This window comes from Sus scrofa, chromosome 13 (genome assembly GCF_000003025.6).
Source record: "Sus scrofa isolate TJ Tabasco breed Duroc chromosome 13, Sscrofa11.1, whole genome shotgun sequence".
Taxonomy (NCBI): Eukaryota; Metazoa; Chordata; class Mammalia; order Artiodactyla; family Suidae; genus Sus; species Sus scrofa.
In genome coordinates, this window is record NC_010455.5 from 119,468,158 (window position 1) to 119,488,939 (window position 20,782).

A 20,782-nucleotide genomic window follows, 5' to 3' on the forward strand; every position below is an offset into this window, starting at 1 on the left:
TCCGAGCCATGTCTGCGACCTATACCACAGCTCACGGCAACGGTGGATCCTTAGCCCACTGATCAAGGCCAGGGATTGAACCCGCAACCTCATGGTTCCTAGTTGGATTCATTAACCACTATGCCATGACAAGAACTCCCATTTCTAATTATATTGATTTGAACCCTCTCCCTTTTTGTCTTCATGAGTCTGGCTAAAGGTTTATCAATTTTGTTGATCTTTTCAAAGAACCAACTTTTGGTTTCATCAATCTCCTCTATTTTCTTTGTCTCTGTGTTATTAATTTCTGCTCTAATCTTTATGATTTCTTTCCTTCTACTAATTTTGGGCTTTGTCTGTTCTTCCTTTTCTATATGTTTAAGGTGTAAGCTTAGGTTGTTTGAGTTTTTCTTCTTTCCTGAGATATGATTGTATTGCTATAAACTTCCCTCTCAGAACTGCTTTTGCTGTGTCCTGTAAGTTTTGGATTGTTGTATCTTCATTGTCATCTGTCCCTAAGTATCTTTTAATTTCCTCTTTGGCTTCTTTAATGATCCATAATAGCATATTGTTTAGCTTACAAGAGTTTGTGATTTCTAGTCTCATAGCATTGTGGTCAGAGAAAATACTTGAAATAATATCAATTTTTTTAAATTTACCAAGGCTTGGAGTTCCCATCATGGCTCAGTGGGAACGAATTTGACTAGTATCCATGAGATGCAGGTTTGATCCCTGGCCTCGCTTAGTGGGTTAAGGATCCAGCATTGCCATGAGCTGTGGTATAGATAACAGACACTGCTCGGATCTAGTGTTGCTGTGGCTGTGGTGTAGGCTGGTGGCTGCAGCTCTGATTCAACCCCTAGCCTGGGAAGCTAAAAAAAATTTTTTTTAATTTAAAAAAAAAACAAACATTACCAAGGTATGATCTTGCCTGGTGAATATTCCATGTGCACTTCAGAAAAAAGTATATTCTGCTGCTTTGGGGTGAAATGTTCTATAGATATCAGTTAAATCTATTTGGTCTAGTGTATCATTTAAGGCCAGTGTTTCCTTGTTGATTTTCTGTCTGGATGATCTGTCCATTGCTGTAAGCAGGGTGTTAAAGTTTCCTACTATTATTGTGTTACTGATGATTTCTCCTTTTCTGGCTGTTAGTAGTTGCCTTATATATGAGGTGTTCCTATGATGGGTGCATATATATTTATAATTGTTATTTCCTCTTCTTGGATTGATCCTTTAATCATTATGCTATGTCCTTCTTTGTCTCTTATGACTTTTATTTTAAAATCTATTTTGTATAAGTATTTCTAATCCTGCTTTTCTATAATTTCTATTTGCATATAACATTTTCTTCCATCCCCTCACTTTAAATTTGTATGTGTCCTTAGAGCTGAAGTGAATCTCTTGTATCTGGGTCTTGTTTTTGTATCCATTTAGCCAGTCTGTGTCTTTTTGTTGGAGCATTTAATCCATTTACATTCTGTTTAATTATGAATAAGTATGTACTTTTATCATTTTTGTAATTTTTTTTTGGATCACTATTTTGGGTCTTTTTTCTTCCCTTCCTCTTTTTGTTGTCTTCTCTTGTGATTTGCTGAACATCTTTAGTGTTGTGTTTGTCTTGCATTTTCTTTTTTATGTGTGTGGCCATTATAGTTATTTTATTTGTGGTTCCCATTATGGTTTGATATAACCATCTATATGTGTGCAGAATTATTTCTGGTTGCTGGTCTCTTAATTTCAAATGCATTTTCAATGTTCTGCATTTGTCCTGTCCTCTTTTCATGCTTGCTAGATTCAATATCATATTTGTCAATGGGTGATTTCCTACTTTTATATTATCTTTGCCTTTACCAGTGAGCTTTTTCATTTGTAGTATTCTTGTTTCTAATTGTGGCTTTTCCTTTTCTGCTTAGAGAAGTTCCTTTAGTAGTTGATGTAGAACTGGTTTGGAGGTGCTGAATTCTCTTACCTTTTGCCTATCTGTAAAACTTTTGATCTCTTCATCAAATCTGAATGAAAGCTTTGCTGGGTAGAGTGTTCTTGGTTCTAGGTTCCTCCTCTTCATCACCTTGAATATATCTTGCCACTCCCTTCTGGCTTGTAGAGTTCCTGCTGAAAAACCAGCTGTTAACCTTATGGTGGTTCTCTTATATGAGATTTGTTGCTTTTCCATTACGGCTTTTAGTATTTTTCTTTGTATTTAATTTTTGTCAGTTTGATTAGTATGTGTCTCACTTTGTTTTTCCTTGGGTTTATTTTGTATGGAATTCTCTGTGTTTCCTCAACTTGAGTGTTTCTTTTCCCATATTAGAGAAATTTTCAGCTATCATCTCTCCAAATGTTTCTCTAGCCCTTTCTCTCTCTCTTCTCCTTTTGGAACCCCTATATACAAATGTTTGTATGTTTAATATTGTGCCAGAGTTCTCTTCAGAGGAAAAGACTCTCCTAAGTTCTTTTCATTCTTTTTTCTTTTTTCTTTTCTGTAGCAGTGATTTCTACCACTCTGTCTTCCACCTCACTTACTAGTTCTTCTGCCTCTGTTAACATGCCATTGGTTCCTTCTAGATTATTGCTCTTTAAATCCTCTAGCTCTTTGTTAAACATTTAAGTTATCAATCTGTGTCTCCATTCTTTTTCCAAGATCATGGATCATTTTTACTATTATCACTCTAAATTCTTTTTTAGGTGGATTGCCTATCTCATCATTTAGTGGTTTTTTGTGTGTTTTTGTCCTGTTCCTTTGTCTGAAAGCTACTTCTTTGTCATCTCATAATGTCTACCTTTCTGTTTCTTGTCCTCTTGATAGTAGGCATGTAGATGCAGCAGCAGATGCCCAGTCCTGTAGTTCTCAAGGATGGTAGAGGTTCATGTGTACCCAGAACACGTGTTGAGAGCAGCAGTATCACCCTCCCTCTCCTGGAGCTGGATGGCTGCTAGGGATGGAGTCTGTGAGGCGAGTGGCAGTGATTCATAGTTCACAGGATTGCTTTTGTAGCACATGAGGGCAGCAGTGTCTCCTGCAACCCCTACTGCTACCAGGTAGCTTTCAGGACTATTTCCTGTAACTTGCAATGTCAGTAGTTGTTCCTGTAGCCCCTCCCTTTGCCTGGAAGGCTCTAGTGACTGCTCTCTGTAGCTGTAGGGGCAGGTTCCACTGTTCTGCCATCACTCCCCTTGCTTAGCCACTCTAGGGATCTCTCTATAGTCCCAAGGCTGGCGGGCTTTTCTGAAACTGTTGCTAAAAGGCTCTCTCTCTGCAGCTGCAAGACCTGTACTTCTGGCAGTTCCTCCTCCCCACCTGGCTGCTGGAAGGAGTGCTCTCTGTAGATTTTGTGGATTGGAATGTGGCCTAATGGGTCTCCCACAACTCCCTTGGTGTGGAAACAAGTGCCATTCATGTGGGCCCTTGTAGGGCCACTGGTAGGGACCCTGTAGCTTGTGCTTTTCTCCAGTTGGGAAGCCCACAGCTCTGGCAGGGAATGTGTACCAGTGGCCCTCTTGGTTTTTTTTGGCACAGGTTGGGCATAGCCAGTGCAAGCCCCTGCAGGGCCACTGCAGTGGCAGGGGTGGGGGCTATGGAACTTGTGCCTTTCTTGTTTGGGCAGCTTACAGTTCCTGTGGGGAATGGACATTGGCAGCCTTCTCTCTTATGGAATTGGCACCACTAGCACGGGCTCTTGCAGAGCCACTGGATGGAGCCGTGGCTCTTGTTTTCCCTGGTTGGGCAGTTCGCAGCTCTCATGGGGTTCATGAGGAATGGGCGCCACCAACAGCTCTGCTGGCACAGGTCAGGTGTCACTAACACAGGGGCCACAGGCCAGAGCTGGGAGCTTGTGTTATTCCCCCAGGAGGTTACTCCACATGCTCTAGGAAGTCTGTAGCCCTAAGGGTGGGCTGCTGCTTCCCAGCTGTTGCTAGGCAGCCACTACTGCTGCTGTGCATGCCTCCCAGAGCTGAAGCAGACAGTGTACTACAGCTTGAGAGAGCATACACAGGGAACCAGGCTATAGTGTTGTATCCCACCCCTTCCTTCCAGCACCCCCAAACAATGGCATCTAGCTTCTAAACCCGACTGGGCTGTTTCTGCTTACACACCCTCAATTGTGTTTATCCCATACTCTAGTCCCTCCAGGCTGTTACCACGTGGCCAATCCTGGATTTTTCCCACATAGTCAGCCCCAGCTCTCTCTATGAGTCTGATCTCTAAGGCCAGAGTTTTAGTTCCTGACACCTGCTGGCACCCGCATATGGTTGCTCATAGGACTGACGGTTTATGGAGGGTTCTTTCCATTTTAACCACTTCACACCAACTTTGTAGAGTTCCTTCTCCATCTTGGCTGATCTATCTGCTGGTGGGGGAACTTCCCAGGATGCAGGAGCTTTTCCTCTTTCCAGTTCCATCCTAAGGGTGAGAAAAGGTCTCATTTCCTTTCATTTCTTTCTCTTTTTTTGTCCTATCTGGCTTCATGAAGTTTTTCTTGCTCTATCATAATTCTGAGGTCTTTTGTCAGTTTTTAGCAAAATTTCTGTGCAAATAGTTCCACATGTAGATGTATTTTCAATGTATTTGTGGGTGGAGTTGAGCCTCATGTCTTAACTACTCTGCCATCTTCCTCCTCCTCCCCAGTTCTTAAAAAATTTCTGATAGATATCTGTAGAGTCTGATATGGGTCAGGTGGCTTTCCTCTAAGTGATGATTCAAGAAAACACTTTTGGAGTTCCCGTCGTGGTGCAGTGGTTAACGAATCCGACTAGGAACCATGAGGTTGCGGGTTCGGTCCCTGCCCTTGCTCAGTGGGTTAACGATCCGGCGTTGCCGTGAGCTGTGGTGTAGGTTGCAGACGCGGCTCGGATCCTGCATTGCTGTGGCTCTGACGTAGGCCGGTGGCTACAGCTCCGATTAGACCCCTAGCCTGGGAACCTCCATATGCCACGGAAGCGGCCCAAAGAAATAGCAAAAAGACAAAAAAAATAAAAAAAAAAAAAACACTTTTCTTCCATTCTGCAACTTTGCCATTTCAGAATCTCTCATTCCTAGCAGTGATGGTGGGAAAGAGAGGACTCTTTCCTGCCCCATTCTCCAAGTGACATATCATTTTCCTTTACATTCCATTGGTGAGACTTAGTCATATGACTAGATTTTTTTTGGAGCTAAGAAATGTGGTTCAGCTCCATACCAAGGAAAATGAAATGTTTGGTGAGTCCATATGCTGTGTTTGCCACAACCAGATACTTGACATATATTAACTCCTTTCATGCTTATAAGAACCCTGTAAGGTTATTATTAACCTCACTTCATAGATGAGAGGAGGCAGAAAGTTTAAATTAGCTACCTAAGACACACATTTGTTGAATGGTGGAACCAAGATTCAAATGTAGCCTGTCTTTAAGAGATTAAAAAAAAATAAGATTTTATAAATGCATGTGCAAATATATATATATATATAAAGAATGGATATAAAATAAATATATAAAGAAACAAGAGCTAGAAACTTGATTATGAGAAATGTTCACACTCAGAATTAATGAGAGAAATAGAAGTTTAAGATAAAGTCATTTTACCTGTGAAATTAACCACAGCTATACTCAATGCTGACAAGGGCATGGTAGAAAAAAATATTGAAAGGAGAGTCACAGAAGTATTAATAGTGATTGATGATGATGAATTTATGGTTGATATATCTCACTGATTTACATTTTTAAATTATTTCATTTTTTTATAATGTGCATATGTATATACAACATATTACTGCTTTATAGGAAATTCTGGTTTAGATTATAGCAGGACAAGAAATCTATGGTTAGCCCTCATTTCAAACAAGAACTCTGCACAAATGAACAAAATAGTTTAAAGAAATATGGAGGCATATATGGTCCTGAAAACTTCCACCATCTCAAAACTATGTACTTATATGATATGACTTTTAAAAATGAGACAGATTTATTTCTGTGGCCTGTCAAATCTGTCATCATTTTATAAGCTTATGAAACATATCTTTTAAATTCATTTATATAAAGAAATATTGGTTTTGGCATTCATAAAGCTATTGGAACATTACTGGAGAGAGAATATTTTCACATAATAAAAAATAAGCTATCGTGCATTACCTAATAGAAGCATCAGTCCTATGGTAAGCAATGTAAAGACTGTAGATGCAGAATAAAGTGGTTTTAAAAGGCTAGATCCTGGAGAAGTTGGACAGGGTATATAAGGGGACTGCAGGTGGCAGGTAGGAGCAGGAAAGAAGGATGGAATATTTCATAGTGCTTATGTTTCTGGCAATGTGGGGAAATCCATTTTCAATTCAATAGCCAATTCAGATATGACTCTTTTAGCCAAAAGGGGAGACTCTAACCACCAATCTCCTCATTAAGACAGCATGTCAGCAACATAGACATAAGACACATTAAAGACATGTCTCATATTTTCTGTATTAAAAAGAATACTGATAGACTTGCACGTTTAAGTAAATTTTGAGAGATTCCATTAGGAAAGTCTAAAAATAACCTAAAAATGTAGTAAAACAAGAAATAAGAAAAATAGTAAAACAAGAAATACAGAGTCTAAAGCCAGTGTAGACCAGCATGAGACCAAAAGAATATGGGGAAAGCAAAATAAAATTTAAAAACATGGAAAAGAGATCTCTATAATCTGGAAAAAAGAAAAATATAGTATGGATAATACTTCCATGCTCAAGGCACAGTGTAAGTTTTTATTAACTTAAAGGCCCATTTCACTAAATCTAAACATTGGGTCTGCCTTACTAATGACATACAGTTCTCAAAAATAAACTGTTAGGAAAAAAAAAAAAAAAAAAAGGTAAAAAGGAGTTCCCATCATGGCACAGTGGTTAACGAATCCTACTAGGAACGATGAGGTTGCAAGTTTGATCCCTGGCCTTGCTCAGTGGGTTAAGGATCCGGCATTGCTGTGGCTCTGGCGTAGGCCTGTGGCTGTAGCTTTGATTCGACCCCTAGCCTGGGAACCTCCATATGCCGCAGGAGAAACCCTAGATAAGGCAAGAAGACCAAAAAAAAAAAAAAAAAGGTAAAAAAATAAATAAATAAAAATAACTGTTAGTAACAGTTATTTTGTAACATGGCCAGTTATTAAAGTGGCATTTTAATACTTTAATGCAATATTTCCCAAATGTAGTTTACATAGTACTAATTCTGAGATATAGTAACAGATACTGTACAAATGAATATCCTGTGCTGGATAAAACAAATTATGAAAAGATTTATTTATCACAAAACTTAACAGGAGTTCCCATCGTGGCTCAGTGGAAATGAATCTGACTAGGAACCATCAGGTTGCAGGTTCGATCCCTGGCCTCGCTCAGTGGGTTAAAGATCCGGGGTTGCCGTGAGCTGTGGTGTAGGTCGCAGATGTGGCTTGGATCTGGTGTTGCTATGGCTGTGGCGTAGGCCAGTGGCTACAGCTCCAGTTAGACCCCTAGCCTGGAAATCTCCATATGCTGCAGGTACAGCCCTCAAAAGACAAAAAGACAAAAAAAAAAAAAAAAAAAAAAAGAACAAAAACAAGACTTAATAGAACCCTTCATACTAGTACTTACTATGGATCTGCAATGGGAAGAGGGAAATATAATGTTCAGCATTTCACCAGTGGACCCTTTTTTTGCCATGAAACATACTGAAGGACAATGTCTTTGGATCACTTTTTGGAAATACTGATTTGGCACCACTTCCCACCCTCAGCAGAGGCCTTTCTTTTTAGTTGTGAGAAAGGAGATAATACAATGGTTAGGGAGTATGGACTCTGGAGCCAGACAGCTGGCATTTAAACTTTGACTTGCCATGGGCCCTTGAGTGAATTACTTGATTTTTTTTTTTTTTTTTTTTTTGTCCTTTTAGGGCCACACCTGTGGCATATGGAGATTCCCAGGCTAGGGGTCTAATTGGAACTGTTGCTGTGCCAGCCTACACCACAGCTCACAGCAACGCTGGATCCTTAACCCACTGAGTGAGGCCAGGGATTGAACCCACAACCTCATGCTTTCTAGTCAGATTCGTTTCCACTGTACCAATGACAGGAACTCCAATCTCTTTTTTCTTCAGTTTCTTCAGCTTCAGGGTGGGCAAATAATAGTAACTAGTTAAGAGAAAGTTATGAACATTAAATAACTTGATACATTTAAACTATCTAGAGGAGTTCCCATGTGACTCAGCAGCTTAAGGATCCAGTGTTGTCACTGCAGTGGCTCAGGTCATTGCTGTGGTGTAGGTTGGATCCCTGGCCTGGGAACTTCTGCTTGCCACAGGTATGGCCAATAAATAAATAAATAAAATGAAAATAAACTACCTAGTACATTTCCTCCCATATGATAAAATCTTAGTACTGACTCTTGACTACTAAGGCAAGTAACAGTTGCTCCAAATAAATATCCTTCTTTACTAGGACAGCTCCCAATTTAGCTTGGGTTATGGTAAACAGGACATCTTTATTGTGTGCAGAAGTTTTCTCCTAAGATTGCAGATGATAAACATCTTTTAAAAGTCTAAATTTTGTTATTAAAACCAGGTAGATTTTCTTTTTTCCTGGAATAAAAGCATGGCCATTTGAACCTTTGTTTTTTCCTCTCAAGACCCTAATTCTCACTATGTTGCAGGAGCTGGTGATAAATGAGGTTATTTTCATCTTTGTTTTGCCATCAGGATTCCAAAGATGACCAGCTCCTTCTACTGAGGAATATCTCTTTAAATTCTGCATCCATGAATAACCAGAGAACTTAGGTTTGATTAGTGCTTCATCACTTTCATACACATAAGAGGACTTATAGTTCTTCCTATACCTCCTTTAGCCCAGGCTGTTGCCTTGACCCCACCTGTACATTTAGCTGTGTATAGATTTAGCTCCAAGTAGGAAGTATGAATTAAATTTATTATTTATTGATGTAAATCTATTTTATTTAAGAAAGATTTCAGACAGATAACAGGAGATTGACTCAGTATCAAGAGTAGCCTCACTCTTATCACCCTACCTCCCAGCAAATGACCTGCTGCTTAGACACCCAATATTTGGACCTGACTCTACTGCTCCAGCTCTCTCCTAAAGAGCTTACACACTACCATCACCTGTCTTTTTGGCCCTCAAACCCTTTTTTGCAACTCCCAGATTCCAGATAACCAGGTCTATGTCACAATCTGTTTAGGAACCCTTGATCAAACTCTCTTTCATAGACTCCAGTGAGGAAAAAAATAAGGAAAATGGATAGTATCCTCGAGGAAGTCATACCAATCTCCATGTTTACTTTGCTGAGAAAGAATTTTTTTCACATGACTGAATTCATGAGAAATATAATGCTTGTAACTTTCTTGTAGGAAATCTTTGTCCAAATGTTTCCTGGTTTTCTGTTTAATTTTGCAATCAAAGAACCAATGGGACCTGTCCAAATAAGTTTCAACAATGAAATAATGGATTGTCAATCAAAACTGGCCACAATGCTTCCCATGTCTTTGAAGCTGATGCCCAGACAGCTTACAATTTAGAGCATGTTGATATGCTCAGACTTATGAAAAAGAAGAAAGCAGGGACCTGAATCTAAGGTTTGATATCTGAATTGTATATACTATATATACTAATATACAATGGCTTTTTTTTTTTTTTGACTGAGCAATTTATTCAGGTTTTCCCATTAAAGAATTTCAAAATCCTAAAACATGGATTAATTTTTCTGATATATATCTGTTTCCTTACCTTCCCTAAATAATACTGCCCAAATTTGGGGGTACATTTTTTATCATGGTAAAATATATGTAACATAAAATTTTCAATTTTAACAATTTTTAAATGTACGATTCACTGATACTAATTAATTTGCAAAGTTGTGTGACCATCCAAAACTTTTTAATCACCCCAAATAGAAACTCTGTACTCATTAAACAATAAATCCCCATTAGCCCTTCCCCCAGCCCCTGGTAACTTCTATTCTACTTTTTTGTCTCTATAAATTTGCCTGTTCTAGATGTTTCATGTAAGTGAAATCATAAAATATCTGTCCTTTTGTATCTAGTTTATTTCACTTATAATGTTTTCAAGGTTCATCTATTTTGTTGCATGTATCAGAACTTTATTCTTTCTATGACTGATTAACATGTCATTGTACTTTTATATACCACATTTTGTTTAACCATTCATCTATTTTTGGCCTTTGTGTTGTTTCAGTCTTTTGGCTACTGTGAATAATTCTGTAGGGTGCATAAGAATCTGTTTAAATCCCTGCTTTCAATTATTTTGGGAATATACCTAGAAACCTAGGAGATGAATTGCTTAGTCATGTGGTAATTCTGTTTATCTTTTTAAGGAACCTCCAAACTGATTTCCACAGCCATAAACCACTTGACATTCCCTCAACAATTTCTTCACATCCTCACCAATACTTGTTATTTTCTGTTTTTTCTTTTTGTAATTTATTATAGCCATCCTAATAGATGTGAACTAGTTTCTCTTTGTGGTTTTATTTTGTACTTCCCTATTGGCTAATAATGTTAAGCATCTTTTTATGTGCATATTGATCATTTGTATACCTTCTTTGGAGTAGAATCTCTTTAAGACCTTTGCCTATTTTTAAATTAGGTTTTCAGTCTTTTTGTTTTTGAGTTGTAGGAGTTCTTCATGTATTCTGGATATTAAACCTTTATCAGATAAAAGATTTGTAAATAATTTCTCCCATTCTGTAGGCTGTTTTTCTCTACTTAATAATCTTTGATTCACAAAACTTTTAATTTTAATGAGGTCAAATTTATCTTTTTTTTTCCTTCATTGCTCATGTGTTTTGTGTCATATCTAAGAATCTATTGCTAAATCCAAGGTCATGAAGATTTATCCCTATCTTACATTTATGTCACTGATCTATTTAGAGTTAATTTTCTATACGGTATGAGGTAGGAGTCCAACTTCATTCTTCTGCATGTGGAAGTCTAGTTGCCCCATTACTGTCTGTTGAAGAAAACTATTTTTTTCTCCTTTGAATGGACATGACACACACATCAAAAATCAATTGACCACAGATGTTTGAGTTTATTTCTGGATTCTCAATTCTATCCTATTGGCCTATGCATCTATCTTAATGCCAGTACCACACTGTTTTGATTACTGTAGCTTTGTAGTAAGTTTTGAAGTCAGGAAATGGGAGTTCTCCAACTTTGTTTTATTTTTAAAGATTATTTTGGGTATTCTGAATTCCATATGAATTTGAGGATTGGCTTTTCCATTTCTGAAAATAAAAGGCTGTTAGAATTTATATAGGAATTGCCTTGAATCTATAAATAGCTTTGAATAGTACTGAGATATCTTAACAACGTTGTCTTTCTATTCATGAACACAGGATATCTTTCCATACGTTGATTTTCTTTTTTTCTACAGTGTTTCATAGTTTTCAGTACACAAGTCTTTCACATGTATCAAACTTATTCCTAAGTCTTATATTCTGTAAATGGAATTATCTTCTTAATTTTTTGGATTGTTTATTCATTTATTTATTTTTGTCTTTTTAGGGCCACACCCGAGACATATGGAGGTTCCCTGGCTAGGGGTCTAATTGGAGCTGTAGCCACTGGCCTACGCCAGAGCCACAGCAATGCGGGATCTGAGTCGCATCTGCGACCTACACCACAGCTCATGGCAATGCCGAATCCTTAACCCACTGAGTGAGGCCAGGGATCAAACCCACAACTTCATGGTTCCTGGTTGGATTCATTAACCACTGACCCACGATGGGAACTCCAGATTGCTCATTTTTCTTGTATACAAACACATCTAATTTTGTGAGTTGGTTTTGTTCTTGGCAACCTTGCCAAATTTATTCATTAACTTTAGTAGTTGTTTGTGTATTTTGGGGATTTTCTATACATAAGACCATGTCATCTGTAAATAAAGATAGTTTTATTTCTTTCTTTCTGATTTAGATGCCTTGAATTTCTTTTTTCTTATCAAACTGCTAGAGATTACAGTACAACATTGAAAAACTAGTAGTTCCCCATCTTAGGAGGAAAGATTTCAGTCTTTCACCATTAGATATGTTAGCCATGGATTTTTCAATTAATACCCTTTATAATGTTGAGGAAATTCCCTTTTATTCCTAGTTTTCTGTGTGTTTTTATATGAAAGGGTATTGGATATAATAATTTCCTGAGTAGAGAATAACTAAGACATAAAGTAACTCTTTGCCTGGCCTCTGGGTCTCTCACAGTACTAAATTCTGTGTGCTTGTCTAGTAGGAACAAAATAAGGCCTGACCAATGGAGGAAATCACCCCTGATTCTGGCAAGTATCTAATATACAACCTTTGCTGCTGGTTCTGCTTTCTTAGATCATAACTTATGCCACTTCTGTCTATGGATTCAGACTACATACCTGCCTTGGCCATCCAAGTGGGACTGGATCTCTTGGGCTCATTAAAAACACTACAGTCTCCAATCTAGGCATATCCCACTAGATTAACACTATCTGCAGAACCTGTTTCTACATTAATGACTACCTCCAAACTGTGGTCCTTTGCTTAATCCCTTATGATCTAGCAAGCCTTAAATCTGCCTCTCAGCATCTCTTAGCAAGCCCCTCATCCCTAACCTCTCCAAGCTTTGGGGTATTTCTGGTGATTTGGTTTTAATGATCACTTCTGGCTTTGAGAGCGTTACCTCCACGGAGCTCTCAGTGTCACTTATGTATCATCACTTCCTACTCTTCCTTTTGGAATGATCCAAGGGTAAATCTTGGCCCTCTCTGATTTCCACCCTAGACCACTCACATAAGGCATGTGTGTAGAGCATTCTACACTGAAGGTTTGAGGAAATGTTTGGGGTTCATAACCCAGGAACAAAGTAAAATATCAGATTTCACTATTCTTAAAATATCTCTGCAGCCATTTGTGCTAATTATGCCAGTCTCCCATCTTGGTCTTTTACTTCACTGCTCACTTCATTAGGCACAGTAGTTTGGTTCTTCTTAGTCTATTCTAAACTAGGTTCTGGAGTTCCCGTCGTGGCTCAGTGGTTAACAAATCCGACTAGGAACCATGAGGTTGCGGGTTCAGTCCCTGCCCTTGCTCAGTGGGTTAACGATCCGGCGTTGCCGTGAGCTGTGGTGTAGGTTGCAGACACGGCTCGGATCCCACGTTGCTGTGGCTCTGGCGTAGGCCGGTGGCTACAGCTCCGATTCGACCCCTAGCCTGGGAACCTCCATATGGCGTGGGAGCGGCCCAAGAAATAGCAAAAAAGACAAAAAAATAAAATAAACTAGGTTCTTGCATCCCATTGCCTATCAACAAACTTATTTTGTGCTGTGCCTCACCCCTTATTCTTCCCTCCACCAAGAGGAAAAGAATAGATTAGAGATGTTTTGCCCTCCTCATAAATTAGGCACCTCCCTTAAAACATTAAAACATAGAAAAGGCCACAGTCAGTTTGATTCTAAATAACAGGTTCTCTCTCACATGCTCGTGCTCTCTCTCACACACACACACATACACACACGCTTATACATAATGCAATTTAAATACTTAAACACTTTATGCTCAAAGGTAAGATATTGTATATAATGCCCTAATCCCATGATTCCCAAACTGTGTGCAGAGGTATGCCGAAGTGAACTCACAGGGGGTGCCAGGGGATATTTTGCATTTATAGTCTGGCAAGTGGTTCACAGTTTCAACATTTGATTGTTTTACATCTGATTATGTCATATATTTGCAAAACTGAGCTTTCTGTGGTTGCTTTGATAAAAAGCAAATATGATACTAAATGCCATGTGGAACAGGACATAAAGGTGGTGGGAACCAATCTGATTCCAAGGATTGAGAAGTTTTGCAATGGCCAATAGGTGCACACATCCCACTAGTAAGTAATTCTGAATAAAAATAAAAAGAAAATATTTTATTTTTCAATTTATATGAATTGTTTTTTCAAAGGCTACTAAATTGCTAAGACATAAATACTTATTAAGCCCACTGGACCTTACTACTTAACACATGAAGCTATTAAAGTTTTTTTGTTTGTTTTGGCCGAGGGGAACTGTGAAAAAATACTGAGAAAGTTTAGGAAACTCTGCTCTACTCTCATATATGAGTATGGCAGAGTATATATATATTTAAGTCTTTAATCCATTTTGAGTTTATTGAATTTATTTTTGTATATGGTATGAGAAAGTAGTCCATTTCTATTCTTTTGTATTTAGATGTCTAGTTTTCTCAACAACATATATGCTAAAAACCCATATATAACATTATGAAAAGTTACTAATCAATAAAAATATCCAGGGAAATCATTACTATAAAAAGCCTTAATTAATGAGAACATTGTTGTAATTAATATTATCTCCCTTTTTAACGTAAATACCTGAAAAATTTTTAAAAGGTATAAAAATGTTCCATTCTGGAGTTCCCATTGTGGCACAGTGGTTAACGAATCCAACTAGGAACCATGAGGTTGCGGGTTCGATCCCTGGCCTTGCTCAATGGGTTAAGTATCCGGCGTTGCCATGAACTGTGGTGTAGGTCACAGATGTGGCTCGGATCCTGTGGCTGTGGTATAGGCTGGCGACTACAGCTCCTATTAGACCCCTAGCCTGGGAACCTCCGTATGCCACTGGTGCAACCCTAAAAAAGACCAGAAAAAAGACTAAAAAATAAATAAATAAAATAAAATAAAAATGTTCCATTCTATCTTCTTATTTTTTAATTATTGAACTATAATTGACTTGCAATATTGTATTAGTTTCAGGGGTATGATATAGTGATCACATATTTTATACATTATAAAATGATCACCATGATAAATCTAGACACCATCTGTCATGGTACAAATTTATTTCAATATTATTATGTTCCCTATGCTATCTATTATATCTCCATAACATTTATTTTACAATGGAAAGTTTGTATCTCCTAATCTTCTTCACCTATTTCACTCATCCCTCCACCCTCCTCCCCTATGGCAACCATCCATTGGTTCTCTGAATCTATGAATGTGGGGGTTTTTTTTATGTTTATTCATTTGTTTTCTTTAGATTCCACGTGTAAATGAAATTACATGCTATTTCTCTTTCTCTGTCTGACTTATTTCACTTATCATAATACCCTCTAGATATATCCACCACTGCAAATAGAAAGTTTTCCTTCTTTTGCATGGCTATTATTCCATTGTATCTAATATACTGCATCTTCTTTATCCATTCATCTATTGAGGGACATATCTTGGCTATTATTAATAATGCTGCAGTGAATATAGGAATGCACATATCTTTTTTAGCTTAGTGTTTTCTCTTTTCTTTGGAAAAATACCCAGAAGTGCAACTGCTGGGTTGTATGGCAGTCCTATTTTCAGTTTCCTATTTTAAGGAAACTCCATACTGTTTTTCATAGTAGCTGAAACAATTTACACTCCTACCAACAGTGTACTAGGATTCCCTTTTCTCCACATCCTCTTAAATATTTGATATTTTTTGTCTTTTTGATAAGAGCCATTCTAATAGTTATGTGATGATGTAACACTGTCATTCTGATTTGTATTTCCTTGATGATTAGTGATGTTGAGAATCTTTTCATGTATCTGTTGGCCATCTGTATTCCTTGGCAAAATATTTATTCAGGTCTTCTGCTCATTTTTAATCAGATTTTTTTTATACTGAATTATATAAGCTATATATACAAGTGGCATATGGAGATTCCCAGGCTAGGGGTCCAATTGGAGCTGCAGCTGCCAGCCTACACCACAGACACAGTAACACCAGATCCAAGCTGCATCTGTGACCTACACCACAGCTCATGGCAATGCCAGATCCTTAACCCACTGAGCAAGGCCAGGAACCAAACCTGCAACCTCATAGATCCTAGTTGGATTCATTTCCGCTGTGCCATAATGGGAACTCCAAGCTTTGTATATTTTTTATATTAATCTCTTATGAGATATATCATTTGTAAATATCTTCTCGCATTCAATAAGCTGTCTTTTTTGTTTTGTTGATAGTTTCCTTCAATGTGCGAAAGCTTTTTAGTTTTAATATAGTCCCATTTCTTTATTTTTGTTTTGATTTCCATTGGAGACAGATCCAAAAAAATATTGTAAGACAGATATCAAAAAGCTTACTGCCTATTTTTCTTCTAGGAGTTTTATGGTTTCAGATCTTATATTTAAGTCTTTAATCTATTTTGAGTTTATTGAATTTATTTTTTATATGGTATGAGAAAGTAGTCCATTTCTTTTTTTTTTTTCTTCTCTTTTTTTTTTTTTTATTTTCCCACTATACAGCAAGGGGGTCAGGTTATCCTTACATGTATACATTACAATTACAGTTTTTCCCCCACCCTTTCTTCTGTTGCAACATGAGTATCTAGACATAGTTCTCAATGCTATTCAGCAGGATCTCTTTGTAAATCTATTCTAAGTTGTGTCTGATAAGCCCAAGCTCCCAATCCCTCCCACTCCCTCCCTCTCCCATCAGGAAGCCACAAGTCTCTTCTCCAAGTCCATGATTTTCTTTTCTGAGGAGATGTTCATTTGTGCTGGATATTAGATTCCAGTTATAAGTGATATCATATGGTATTTGTCTTTGTCTTTCTGGCTCATTTCACTCAGTAGGAGAGTCTCTAGTTCCATCCATGTTGCTGCAAATGGCATTATGCCATTCTTTTTTATGGCTGAGTAGTATTCCATTGTGTATATATACCACTTCTTCCGAATCCAATCATCTGTCGATGGACATTTGGGTTGTTTCCATGTCCTGGCTATTGTGAATAGTGCTGCAATGAACATGCGGGTGCATGTGTCTCTTTTAGGTAGAGTTTTGTCCGGATAGATGCCCAAGAGTGGGATTGTGGGGTCATACGGTAGTTCTATGTATAGATTTCTAAGAAATCTCCAAACTGTTCTCCATAGTGGCTGTACCAGTTTACATTCCCACCAACAGTGCAGGAGGGTTCCCTTTTCTCCACATCCTCTCCAACACTTGTTATTTGTGGACTTATTAATGATGGCCTTTCTGACTGGTGTGAGGTGGTATCTCATGGTTGTTTTGATTTGCATTTCTCTTATAACCAGCGATGTTGAGCATTTTTTCATGTGTTTGTTGGCCATCTGTATATCTTCCTTGGAGAACAGTCTATTCAGGTCTTTTGCCCATTTTTACATTGGTTGATTGGCTTTTTTGCTGTTGAGTTGTATAAGTTGCTTATATATTCTAGAGATTAAGCCCTTGTCCATTGCATCATTTGAAACTATTTTCTGCCATTCTGAAAGTTGTCTTTTTGTTTTCTTTTGGGTTTCCCTTGCTGTGCAAAAGCTTTTCAGTTTGATGAGGTCCCACGGGTTTATTTTTGCTCTTATTTCTATTGCTTTGGGAGACTGACCTGAGAAAACATTCATGATGTTGATGTCAGAGAGTGTTTTGCCTATGTTTTCTTCTAGGAGTTTGATGGTGTCCTGTCGTATATTTAAGTCTTTCAGCCATTTGGAGTTTATTTTTGTGCATGGTGTGAGGGTGTGTTCTAGTTTCATTGCTTTGCATGCAGCTGTCCAGGTTTCCCAGCAATGCTTGCTGAATAGACTTTCCTTTTCCCATTTGATGTTATTGCCTCCCTTGTCAAAGATTAATTGACCATAGGTGTCAGGGTTTATTTCCGGATTCTCTATTCTGTTCCATTGGTCTGTCTATTTTGATACCAGTACCACACTGTTTTGATGACTGTGGCTTTGTAGTATTTCTTGAAGTCTGGGAGAGTTATGCCTCCTGCTTGGTTTTTGTTTCTCAGGATTGCTTTGGCGATTCTGGGTCTTTTGTTTTTCCATATAAATGTTTGGATTGTTTGTTCTAGTTCTGTGAAAATGTCATGGGTAATTTGATAGGGATTGCATTGACTCTGTAGATTGCTTTGGGTAGTATGGCCATTTTTACAATATTGATTTTCCCAATCCAGGAACATGGAATATCTTTCCATTTCTTTACATCTTCTTTGATTTCTTTGATTAAAGTTTTATAGTTCTCGGCATATAGGTCCTTTACCTCCTTAGTCAGGTGTATTCCGAGGTATTTGATTTTGTGAGGTACAATTTTAAAAGGTATCATATTTTTGTATTCCTTTTCTAATGTTTCATTGCTGATATACAGAAATGCAACTGACTTCTGAATGTTAATCTTATATCCTGCTACTTTGCTGAATTTATTAATCAGTTCAAGTAGTTTTGGGGTTGAGTCCTTAGGGTTTTCTAGGTATAGTATGTCATCTGCATACAGTGACAGTTTGATCTCTTCTCTTCCTATATGGATGCCTTTTATTTCTTTTGTTTGTCTAGTTGCTGTGGCTAAGACTTCCAAAACTATGTTGAAGAGCAGTGGTGAGAGTGGGCATCCCTGTCTTTTTCCAGATTTGAGTGAGAAGGCTTTCAGTTTTTCCCCATTGAGGATTATATTTGCTGTGGGTTTATCATAGATGGCTTTGATTATATTCAGGAATGTTCCCTCTATACCCACTTTGGCGAGGGTCTTGATCATGAATGGATGTTGAACTTTGTCAAATGCTTTTTCTGCGTCTATTGAGATGATCATATGATTTTTGACTTTTTTTTGTTAATGTGGTGTATGATTCTGATTGATTTGCGTATGTTGAACCATCCTTGTGAACCTGGGATGAACCCAACCTGGTCATGGTGTATAATTTTTTTGGTATGTTGTTGGATTCGGTTGGCTAAGATTTTGTTGAGAATTTTTGCATCTATATTCATCAATGATATTGGCCGATAGTTTTCTTTTTTGGTGGTATCTCTCTCTGGTTTTGGAATGAGGGTGATGGTGGCCTCATAGAATGTCTTTGGGAGTATTCCTTCTTCTTCAACCTTTTGAAAGAGTTTAAGGAGGATGGGCACCAATTCCTCTTTATATGTTTGATAAAATTCACCTGTGAAGCCATCTGGTCCTGGACTTTTATTTTTAGGGAGTGTTTTTATGACCTCTTCAATTTCATTTCTAGTGATCGGTCTGTTCAGTTGGTCTGTTTCTGCTTGATTCAGTTTTGGCAGGCTGTAAGATTCTAGAAAATTGTCCATTTCTTCCAGATTGTCAAACTTGTTGCCATACAGTTGTTCATAGTATTCTCTTATGGTTTTTTGTATTTCTGCTGTATCCATTGTGATTTCTCCTTTTTCATTTATAATTTTGGTTATTTGGGTTCTTTCTCTCCTCTTTTTAGTGAGTCTGGCCAGGGGGTTGTCAATTTTGTTCACCTTTTCAAAGAACCAGCTCTTGGTTTTATTAACTTTCTCTGTTGTTTTTTGAGTCTCTATTTTATTGATTTCTTCTTTGATCTTTATAATTTCCTTCCTTCTGCTGACTTTAGGACTTTTTTGTTCTTCTTTTTCTAATTTGTTTAGGTTGAGGGTTAGGTTGTCAATTTGGGATCTTTCTTCTTTTTTGAGAAAGGCCTGTATTGCTATAAATTTCCCTCTGGGCACTGCTTTCGCAGCATCCCATAGATTTTGGGAGGTTGTGTCTTCATTATCATTTGTTTCAAGGTAGTTTTTAATTTCCTTCTTGATTTCCTCATTGACCCATTGGTTTTTTAGTAGCATGTTGTTTAGTCTCCATGGAGTAGGTTTTTTCTCTTTCCTTTTCCCATGGTTGGTTTCTAATTTCATGGCATTGTGGTCAGAGAAGATACTTGAGATAATTTCTACGCTCCTAAATTTATTGAGATTTGCTTTGTGTCCCAATATGTGGTCGATTCTTGAGAATGTTCCATGAGCATTTGAGAAGAATGTGTATTCTGCTGTTTTTGGATGTAGTGTCCTGAAGATATCAATGAAGTCTAACTTTTCTATTGTTTCCTTTAGGATCTCTGTTGCTTTATTGGTTTTCTGTCTAGAGGATCTGTCCATTGATATGAGGGGGGTATTTAGGCCTCCTACTATGATTGTATTCTCATCAATATCTCCCTTTATGTCTGTTAATATTTGGTGTGTGTATCTGGGTGCTCCTATATTTGGGGCATATATGTTGATGATAGTAACATCCTCTCCTTGGATGGATCCCTTAATCATTAAATAGGGTCCTTCTTTGTCTTTCTTTATGTCTTTTGTTTTAAAGTCTATTTTGTCTGATATGAGCGTTGCGACTCCTGCTTTTCTGTCATGTCTATTGGCGTGAAATATTTTTCCCCACCCTTTCACTTTCAATCTATATGTATCTTTTGTCCTAAGGTGAGTTTCTTGTAGGCAGCATATTGAAGGTTTTTGCCTTTTTATCCACTCAGCCACTCTGTGTCTTTTGATTGGGGCATTCAGCCCATTGACATTTAAGGTGATAATTGATAGATGATTATTTATTGCCATTTGAACCTTGTGTTCCAGTTGATTCTATGGTTCTCCATTCTTCCTTTCTTTTTTTTTTTTTTTTTGGTTGGATGGTCTCCTGTTATTATCTGCTTGAGTGTATTTTTTATTTTTTTTTCATTTCAGAAAGTAGTCCATTTCTATTCTTTTGTATTTAGATGTCTAGTTTTCTCAACAACATTTATTGAAAAGTAAATCTTTTTCCATTGTATAGTCTTGCCTCCTTTGTCATAGAATAATTGACCATTTCTGGACTCTCTATTCTATTCCATTCATCTATGTGTCAATTTTTCTGCCAGTACCATACTATTTTATTACTGTAGCTTTGTAGTACAGTCTAAAGCCAAGGAGAATGATTCCTCCAGTTCTATTATTCTCTTCTCAAGATTGTTTTGACTATTTGGGGTGTTTTGTGTTTCCATACAAATTTTAAAATTATTTGGTCTAGTTCTGTAAAAAATGC